General features: G+C 45.7%; 1 protein-coding gene across 1 annotated transcript in view; it reads left to right on the top strand.

Moving 5' to 3' along the window:
• LOC134347869 (interferon-induced GTP-binding protein Mx-like) overlaps nucleotides 1-10,876 on the top strand; it is a 44,423-nt gene that overhangs the window by 25,373 nt on the left and 8,174 nt on the right. The window contains exon 2 of the transcript XR_010018286.1: nucleotides 3,246-3,322. The gene's annotated coding sequence lies outside the window, so the exon portion shown is untranslated. The remainder of the gene's footprint in view (nucleotides 1-3,245; nucleotides 3,323-10,876) is intronic.

Consider the following 10,876-nt stretch of genomic DNA (forward strand, 5'->3'; position numbering starts at 1 on the left):
AGTAGTGAATCTGTGGAATTTATTGCTATAGGCAGCTGTGGAGGCCAAGTTATTGGGTGTATTTACAGCAGAGGTTGATCGATTCTTGATTAGTCAGGACATAAAGGGATATGGAGAGAAGGCAGGAGATTGGGGCTGAGAGGGAAATGGATCATCCATAATGAAATGGTGGGCAGACTTAATGGGGCAAATGAACTAATTCTGCTCCTATGTCTTATGTACTTAGAGGTATGTAGAATCATGAGAGGCACAGATAGGGTTGATAGTCTTTATCCCAATTTGGGGAGTTAAAACTAGATGGAATAGAAGGTGGGATGAGAAAGGTTTAAGAGGGAACTCTGGGGCAATTTTTCCCACACAAAGGGAGCTGATAGATGGAATGAGCTGCCAGAAGTGGTAGAGGTGGGTGTAATGTTTCAAAGACATTGGGATATGTACCTGGATATAAAAGGTCCAGAGAGAAAGGTAGGCCAAACAAACATAAAGAAAAAAGAAAGGCTTAGATAGACATCTTGAAAAGCATAAGCCTGTTTTCATGACTGTATGACTCAATGAGACCAATTTTCCTCCACTTCACAATGTCCCTGCATATTTTGCCGTCAGATAAGTGCTGCAAGCTGTATTGATGTTCACTCAATGGCCACTTTATTTGGTACCTCGTGTACCTTATAAAGTGGCCACTGAGTGTATGTGCGTGATCTTCTGCTGGTGTAGTGCTTCCACTTCAAGGTTCGACGTGATGTACATTCAGAGGTGCTCTTCTGCACACCACTATTGTAATCAAAGTTAAAAGTTCAAAGCACATTTATTATCAAAGTATGTATACATTACACAAACCTTGAGATTCATCTTCTTGCAGGCAGCTACAACACAAGAAACCCAGAAGAACCCATTAAAAAAAAGACCAACAAACACCCAATGCATAGAAAGAGAGAAAAGAACGCAAATCGTGCAAACAATAAAAGCAAGCAACAGCATTCAGGATGAAAGTGAGTCCATAGGTATGAATCCTGGAGCAGCCAGAGCAAGCTCACAGTCTCAGCCTCAGTTCTTCACATTGCAGAACAAAACGTTGCACAGCAATGCACGGTTAATTTAGTTACTGTTTCCTTCCTGCCAACTTGAACCAGTCTGACTCTTCTCCTCTGACCTCTCTTATTAACAAGACATTTTCACCCACAGAACTGCCATTCACTAGATGTTTTTTTGTTTTTGCATTCTATAAACCATAGAGATCGTTGCGCATGAAAATCCCAGATCAGCAGTCTCTGAGATACACAAACAACAAGAATCATTCCACAGCCAAAGTCACGTAGATCACATTTCTTCCCCATTCTGGCGTTTGGTCTGAACAACATCTGAACCTCTTGACCATGTCTGCCTGCTTTTATGAATTGAGTTGCTGCCACTTGATTGGCTCAGGATTGTTTAATGTCATTTACAGTAGACAGGTATAAGGGAGAATGAAATAATTGTTACACCAGATCTGATACAACACTAAAAAGACACATTTTGTTAAAGAAAAATGTAATAATAAAAAAACACAATAAATATAAATACTTAAGATAGCTTATAAACATAGATTAATTGTATATCCATAAAATGATGGGCATGGGTCTGTACATAAGGTGACTGATGGGAAATAATAAAGCACTGATGGTTGAGGGAGTGGAACGGTAGATTAGTGGGTGGAGGTGTTGACCAACCTTTCTACTTGGGAAAGTAACTGTTTTTGAGTGGTGGTCCTGGCATGGATGTAATGTAGCCTCTTCTATGATGGGAATGGGACAAACAGTCCTTAAGCAGAGTGAGTGGGATTTTTCACGATGTTACTGGCCCTTTTTCAATATCTTTCTGTATATACGTCCTCCATGACTGGTGCTGATGATGTGCTGAGCAGTTTTGACTACTTGTTATAGAGCCTTCCTGACCACCACAGCGCAGTTTCCATACCATGAGGTGATGCAGCTGATTAGGATGCTCTCATGAACATATAGATGTGCATAGTCCCCTCTCTTCAGCCTCCTTAGAAAGTGAGGTGATGAAGTGTGCAATAGTTTCTGGGGCTATGAGACTTTGTTCAAGTTTGTCACTCCTAGGAGTTTGAAACTGCTCACAGATTCCACTGTTGTGCCACCAATGTAGAGGGGTTTGAGTGGTACGAGTTCTCTGGATTAGATATATGCATTAACAAGCAGGTGTAGCTAATACAGTGGCCACTGAGTTATATATGTACCATGGAAAACAGGACAACTAATTTATACATAGCAAGCTTGAACAAAAACACACTGTGATGACGGGCTGATTGCCTGCCATAGTACCTTTATCAAAGGATAAGTATTGGACCAGCATAACAGCTCTTATTCCAAGCTTTCTTTTGCACCAGCCTGGATGAGTAAAACAGATCATTGGTCATACAAACAGGAACAGAAAAAACTCAGCAGATAACGGTAAGACCATAAGCATTAGGAACAGAATTATGCCATTCAGCCTATCGCATCTGCTCCACCATTCCATCATGGTTAATTTATTTTCCCGTTCAGGCCCCGTCTCCTGCCTTGTCCCTATAACAGTTGACACCCTGACTAATCATCGATCGATCAACATCTGCTTTAAATATACTCAGTGACTTGGTCTGTATGGCTGGATATGACAATGAATTCCATAGATTCACCAACCTCAGTCTAAAGAAATTGCTTCTCATCTCTTGTCTAAATGGACGCCGTTGCATTCTGAGGCTGTGCCCTCTGGTCCTAGACACCCCCACTATGAAGAACATTCTGTCCATGCCCACTCCATCTAAACCATTCAATGTTTGATAGGTTTCAGTGGGATCCCTCCTCATTCTGATCTCCAGTGACTACAAGCCTTGGGTGATAAAATGCTCCTCATACATTAACTCATTCATTCCCTGGATCATTCTCATGAACTTCCTCTGGACTTTCTCCAATGCCAGCACATAAGGGGCCCAAAACTGCTCACAATTTTCCAAGTGTGTCTGACTAATGCCTTATAAAGTATCAGCTTTACATCCTAGTAATGCCACATCTATGGGAAGGAAAACAGATCTAATGTTTCAGAAAGAATAAGGACTTTTGGGCACACAGGACAACAAGAAATGTATTCAGCTTTGAGCTTCTTGATGGATTATTGTGAATCTGTTGATTTATTGTTTCTAAAATGCTTTTGTTTTCTGAAGACACAGCTCCCAATCATTGAGAATGTAATCACTTTGAACATTGCAGAAGTCACACTTAAAATGGAGAAAATGGGTTGCAATATTCCAGAAGATGATCAAGCCAAGTCGATAGTCCTGCACAAGGTAAGTTGAGGCAAACAAGCTTCAAATGTTCCCTTTAAGCAGAGGGCCCAATTTTAAATGATTAGTAGAAAGTGGCCAAGGTTTGCAGGGCAAGGGGGTGAGTGAACGATGAAATTGAGGACTCCACCATCAATATATTGTCCTCCACCATCAATATATTGTCCTCTAATGGCCTGATATCAACTTTCTCCAGTGAGCAAACATGTTAGATGGCTACAACCACACCTATTGGGCCTTGTAAAATGTAGCTCAATGCCAAGTAACTTCACAAATTTCACAACTTTCACAATACAGCAATAACTATAATAGAATCAATGAAAGACTGCACCAACTAGGCCAGTATGAAAAAGACAACAAACTGTGTAAATACAAAACGAATGAAACCATATTAATAAATAAGTAAACAATAAATATTGAGAACATGAGAGGAAGTGCCCTGAAAGTGAATCCATAGGCTGTGGGAACCTTTCAATGATGGGTCAAATGAAGTCGTGAAGTTATCCCCTTTGGTTCAAGAGTCTGATGGCTAAAGGGTAATAACTGTTCCTGCCTTTGTCACCACTATATCTACCTGTGACACCACGTTCAATGAACTATGCATTTGTACCCTTACATCTCTGTTCCATTACACTCCTTTGTGCCATTCATTATACACGTCCAGTTCTAGTTGCCAAAATGCATCAGCTCACACCTAACTGGATTAATCACTTCTTGGCCCACTTCCCTTTCAAAAAAAGGACACCCTGTAATCTACGATAAGCTTCACCGTCAAAAACACCTTCTAATTTAGTAAAGTCTTCAGTCTTACTAATCAAGCCTTGAGCATTTGAGTTTGGTCTGGGCCCCCAAATCCTAAGAACTTTGTACAGGGGCGCAATTGAGAGCATCCTGACTGGCTGCATCACTGCTTGGTATGGGAACTTTACCTTCTTTAATCACAGGACTCTGCAGAGTGTGTTGTGGACAGCCCAGCATCTGTAGTTGTGAACTTCCCATGATTCAGGACATTTACAAGGACAGGTGTGTATAAAGGGCCTGTAGGCTCATTGGGGATCCAAGCCATCCTAACCACAATCTATTCCAGCTGCTACCATCCAGGAAGCGGTACCACAGGACCATCAGGCTCTGAGACAGCTTTTTCCACCAGGCCACCAGACTGATGAACTCACGCTAATCTGAGTGTACTCTATATTACATTGACTGTTCTATTTATTATAAATTACTATGATTGCACATTGCACATTTAGATAGAGATGTAACATAAAGATTTTATACTCCTCATGTATGTGAAGGATGTAAGAAATAAAGTCAATTCAATTCAATTCTATAAATAACAAATGACAGGGGTCCCTACACCAACCCATGCAGCACACCACTAGTCACCAGCCTGCTGAGAGTATGTCGTTTATTCAGCTGAAAGAGGACAAGGTGCAGGCAGAAACAATTACAGCATTTAAAAGGCATTTGGGCAGTTAATTGGATAGGAGATATTGAGGGATATGGGCCTAACACAGGCAAATGGGACTGGTATTGATATGCATCATGGTTGACATGCACAAGCTGGGAGCAGAAGGTCATTTATTGGGCTGTTTGATTCCTTGGAGCTCCCTCTGCCTCAGATTTCCTATAACCATCCTCAACACTTACACATCTCATGCGTTGCCAGCTTCATCCTCATCCTCCTGAATTTTCAATGAAGTCATCAGATACAGGGACATATGTAGCTTTAAGGATTAATTAGCACATTATATTATACACTCAATGGCCCATGTTATTAGATGCAGGAATGAAACCCAGTGTGGTCTTCTGAGTTACTGTCGCCTTTCTGTTAGCTTGAACTCTGTGTGAAGAAGCCCCCCCCCCCCATGTTCCCTTTAAGCTTTTCCCCCTTCACCCGTAACCCATGTCCTCTGCTTTTTTTCTCCCCTTGCCTCAGTGGAAAAAGCCTGCTTGCATTCACTCTATCTATACCCATCATAATTTTATATACGTCTATCAAATCTCCCCTCATTCTTTTACGCTCCAGGGAATAAAGTCCTAACCTATTCAACCTTTCTTTGTAACTGAGTTTCTCAAGTCCCGGCAATATCCTTGTAAATCTTCTCTGCACTCTTTCAACCTTATTTATATCCTTCCTGTAATTTGGTGACCAAAACTGAACACAATACTCTAGATTTGGCCTCACCAATGCCTTATACAACCTCATCATAACATTCCAGCTCTTATACTCAATACTTTGATTAATAAAGGCCAATGTACCAAAAGCTCTCTTTACAACCCTATCTACCTGAGATGCCACTTTTAGGGAATTTTGTATCTGTATTCCCAGATCCTGTCATAAGGTGGTGGGTAGGAACGGACCGAAGTGCAAGACACAGACACTGAAGTGCTAGGGACAGGACTAGGATACAGGCTGAGGGCAAGGACATGGACACGAAAACCAGGAACCTGGAACAGGACTGGACAAGAGAACTAGGAGCCCAGGCTTGGACTCCAAGCCAGAGACTGGACAAGGACCCAGTACCTGGGTCTTGCCTCTGGCTCGGACCCCAGAACTAGGCAAGGACGAGGCTTGGAAGGCAGGCAGGACGAGGCTGGAGTCTTCAGGCTTGAGGCTAGAGACGAGGCTTGGCAGGAGGCTGCAGTCTTCAGGCGAGGCTTGAGGCTAGAGGCGAGGCTTGGCAGGAGGCTGGAGTATTCAGGCTTGAGGCTAAAGGCAAGGCTTGGCAGGAGGCTGGAGTATTCAGGCTTGAGGCTAAAGGCAAGGCTTGGCAGGAGACTGGAGTCTTCAGGCTAGAGGCTAGGCAGGAGGCTGGAGTCTTCAGGCTTGAGGCTAGGCAGGAGGCTGGAGTCTTCAGGCTTGAGGCTAGGCAGGAGGCTGGAGTCTTCAGGCTTGAGGCTAGGCAGGAGGCTGGAGTCTTCAGGCTTGATGCTAGGCAGGAGGCTGGAGTCTTCAGGCTTGAGGCTAGGCAGGAGGCTGGAGTCTTCAGGCTTGAGGCTAGGCAGGAGGCTGAAGTCTTCAGGCTTGAGGCTAGGCAGGAGGCTGGAGTCTTCAGGCTTGAGGCTAGGCAGGAGGCTGGAGTCTTCAGGCTAGGCAGGAGGCTGGAGTCTTCAGGCTAGGCAGGAGGCTGGAGTCTTCAGGCTAGGCAGGAGGCTGGAGACTTCAGGCTTGAGGCTAGGCAGGAGGCTGGAGTCTTCAGGCTAGGCAGGAGGCTGGAGTCTTCAGGCTTGAGGCTAGGCAGGAGGCTGGAGTCTTCAGGCTAGGCAGGAGGCTGGAGTCTTCAGGCTAGGCAGGAGGCTGGAGTCTTCAGGCTAGGCAGGAGGCTGGAGACTTCAGGCTTGAGGCTAGGCAGGAGGCTGGAGTCTTCAGGCTAGGCAGGAGGCTGGAGTCTTCAGGCTTGAGGCTAGGCAGGAGGCTGGAGTCTTCAGGCTTGAGGCTAGGCAGGAGGCTGCAGTCTTCAGGCTTGAGGCTAGGCAGGCTCCTCCTGGGCAGGGCGCGGATCACCACCCGACGGAGGCAAGGAACAGGAAGGGACAGAACCAACCACAGGTAATGGCAAGACGGCCTGGCTTACCTGAGTGGAGGCAAGGAACAGGAAGGGAGCTAGGTACAGGGTGGCTCCAGGACAAGACTGCAGGTGAGACGAGGCGAGAGTTACCAGCAAGACAAGGCAAGGCTTCAGGTAATGCAAGGCGAGACGAGAACTTCAAATGAGGTGAGAGTTACTGGCAAGACAAGGCAAGGTTTCTGGCAAAGCAAGGCGAGAGTTACCAGCAAGGCAAGGCAAGGCTTCTGGCAAATCAAGGCGAGACGAGAACTTAAGGCGAGGCGAGAGTTACCAACAAGACAAAGCAGGGCAGGGCTTCAGGCAAGGAAACAGAAGGCAGAGGAAGGGATACAAGGAACGGGGACAAGAACAATCCAGTAGCCATGCCCTAGTCTCTGAAGGTATTTATACAGCCAGCCCTAATGAGCATCAGCTGGCTCAATTAGAGCTCAACAAGAACTGAAACAGGGTAGACAGGAAAACCTGGAGAAAGGGTCAAAGGACCGGACTGTGAACCAAAATACGGACTTCACGAACCAGACCATGACAGTACCCCACCCCACCCCACCCCCCGCCACGGGAGCCTCCTGGTGACCAAACAGGATATCCAGACTATGGACAACCTGGTGGGAGGGTATTAAACCCAAAGGAACCCCAGGTCGCAAGAGGAAAATGACAGTGTCCGTGTCGCTTGGTCCATGGTTGGCTGGATCGTTCTGTCATAAGGCGGTGGGTAGGAATAGACCCAAGTGCAAGACACAGACACTGAAGTACTAGGGACAGGACTAGGATACAGGCTGAGGGCAAGGACATGGACACGAAAACCGGGAACCCAGAACAGGACTGGACAAGAGAGCTAGGAGCCCAGGCTTGGACTCCGAGCCAGAGACTGGACAAGGACCCAGTACCTGGGTCTTGCCTCTGGCTCAGACCCCAGAACTAGGCAAGGATGGGGCTTGGCAGGCAGGCAGGACGAGGCTGGAGTCTTCAGGCTAGAGGTGAGGTTTGGCAGGAGGCAGGAGGCTGGGGTCTTCAGCCTAGGGGCTAGAGACTTGAGGCAAGGCTTGGCAGGAGGCTGGGGTCTTCAGGCTAGAGGCTAGCGACTTGAGGCGAGACTTGGCAGGAGGCTGGAGACCAGGCTTGAGGCTAGGCAGGAGGCTGGAGTCTTCAGGCTTGAGGCTAGGCAGGAGGTTGGAGTCTTCGGGCTTGAGACTAGGCAGGAGGCTGGAGTCGAGGCTAGGCTAGAGGCTGGAGTCTTCAGGCTTGAGGCTAGGCAGGAGGCTGGAGTCTTCAGGCTTGAGGCTAGGCAGGAGGCTGGAGTCTTCAGGCTTGAGGCTAGGCAGGAGGCTGGAGTCTTCAGGCTTGATGCTAGGCAGGAGGCTGGAGTCTTCAGGCTTGAGGCTAAGCAGGAGGCTGGAGTCTTCAGGCTTGAGGCTAGGCAGGAGGCTGGAGTCTTCAGGCTTGAGGCTAGGCGGGCTCCTCCTGGGCAGGGCGCCGATCTCATGGGCAGGGCACGGATCACCACCCGACGGAAGCATGGGACAGGAAGGGACAGAACCAACTGTAGGTAATGGTAAGACGGCTTGGCTTACCCGACGGAGGCAAGGGACAGGAAGGGAGCTAGGTACAGGGTGGCTCCAGGACAAGACTGCAGGTGAGATGAAGCGAGAGTTACCAGCAAGACAAGGCAAGGCTTCAGGTAATGCCAAAGACAGTATGGTTTCCTGAAAGGAAAATCCTGCCTGATAACCTCCTGCAATTTTTTGAGGAAATTACAAGCAGGGTAGACAACGGAGATGCAGTAGATGTGGAGTACTTGGATTTTCAGAAGGCCTTTGACAAGGTGCCGCACATAAGGCTACTTAGCAAGATAAGAGCTCATGGAATTACAAGGGAGTTACTGGCATGGGTGGAGCATTGGCTGATCAGAAAACAGAGAGTGGGAATAAAGGGATCCTTTTCTGGCTGGCTGCCAGTTACCAGTGGAGTTCCACAGAGTCAGTGTTGGGACCACTGCTTTCAAGATGTATGTCAATGATTTGGCCTGTGAGATTAATGGATTTGTGGCTAGATTTGCTGATGATACAAAGATAGGTGGAGGAGCAGGTAGTGTTGAGGAAACAGAAAGCCTACAGAGAGACTTAGATAGTTTAGGGGAATGGGCAAAGAAGTGGCAAATGAAATACAATGTTGGAAAGTGTGTGGTCATTCACTTTGGTGGAAGAAATAAACAGGTAGACTAATAAACTGGTATGGCGGGAGGCTATTGCACAGGACTGAAAGAAGCTGCAGAAGGTTGTAAATTTTGTCAGCTCCATCTTGTGTACTAGACAACAAAGTACCCAGGACATCTTCAAGGAGTGGTGTCTCAGAAAGGCAGCGTCCATTATTAAGGATCTCTAGCACCCAGGGCATGCCCTTTTCTCACTGTTAGCGTCAGGTAGGAGGTACAGAAGCCTGAAGGCACACATTCAGCGATTCAGGAACAGCTTCTTCCCCTCTGCCATCTGATTCCTAAATGGACATTAAATCCTTGGACACTACCTCAGTTTTTAAACATTTAGTATTTCTATTTTATGCATGATTTTTAATCTATTCAATATACATATATTGGGATTTATTTATTTATTTATTATTGGGGGTTTTTTTCTTTTGTATTATGTATTACATTGAACTGCTGCTGCTAATTTAACAAATTTCACGTCACATGCCAGTGATAATAAACCTGATTCTGATTATTTAGATGGGGAGAGAATTCAAAATGCAGAAATGCAAAGGGACTTGGGAGTCCTTGTGCAGGATACCCTAAAAATTAATCCTTATATTGAGTCGGTGGTGAAGAAGGCGAATGCAATGTTAGCATTCATATCTAGAGGTACGGAATATAAGAGCAGGGATGTGATGTTGAGGCTCTATAAGGCACTCGTGAGACCACACTTGGAGTATTGTGTGCAGTTTTGGGCTCCTTATTTTAGAAAGGATATACCGATGTTGGAGAGGGTTCAGAGAAGATTCACGAGTATGATTCCAGGAATGAAAGGGTTACTGTAAGAGGAACGTCTGGCAGCTCTTGGGCTGTATTCCCTGGAGTTCAGGAGAATGAGGGGCGATCTCATAGAAACATTCTGAATGTTAAAAGGTCTGAACAGATTAGATATGGCAAAGTTATTTCCCATGGTTGGGGAGCCTAGGACAAGAGGGCACGACTTCAGGATTGAAGGACGTCTATTTAGAACAGAGATGCGGAGAAATTACTTTAGTCAGTGTGTGGTAAATATGTGGAATTTGTTGCCATGAGAGACTGTGGAGGCCAAGACATTGGGTGTATTTAAGGCAGAGATACATAAGTTCTTGATTAGCCAGGGCATCAAAGGGTATGGGGAGAAGGCAGGGGAATGGGGATGACTGGAAGAATTGGATCAGTCCGTGATTGAATGGTGGAGCAGACTCGATGGGCCGAATGGCCTACTTCTGCTCCTATATCATATGGTCTTATAGTCGATTGTAACTATTCCATTGTTCCAATTATACATCCCAATTAAAATTACCCTCAGCTTCTCTTGTTCCAAAAAGAAATTTGCTGCAATCCTCCCATAGTAAATATTATTCTCCAGACCTGGCATCCTCTGTAATATGTAAATACCCTGTTTATTCTACCACAAATTTTGTATTCTTCTATCTTATTATTAATGCCATTACCAATGGCTTTTGCCGTGAAGACTGAACAAACTATTCACTTAGAATAATGGAGACACAAAGACTGCAGATGCTGTGTTACAGTGCAAAATAAAACAAACTGCTGAAGGAACTTCGGAGGTTAGGTGACTTCGGTGGGAGCAAAGGGAAGATTAAATAATGTCTAAATGACCTAGGTAATCACATTCAAAAAATGCTGCATGCTGCGTTCACCAGCATTTTTTGTGTGTGTTGCTTGAATTTCTAGCATCCACAGATTTCCTGGTGTCTGCGTAGGTAATTACATTGCTCGGCATGCAAGTTTATAAAA

The sequence above is a fragment of the Mobula hypostoma genome, chromosome 6 (assembly GCF_963921235.1).
Source record: "Mobula hypostoma chromosome 6, sMobHyp1.1, whole genome shotgun sequence".
NCBI lineage: Eukaryota > Metazoa > Chordata > Chondrichthyes > Myliobatiformes > Myliobatidae > Mobula > Mobula hypostoma.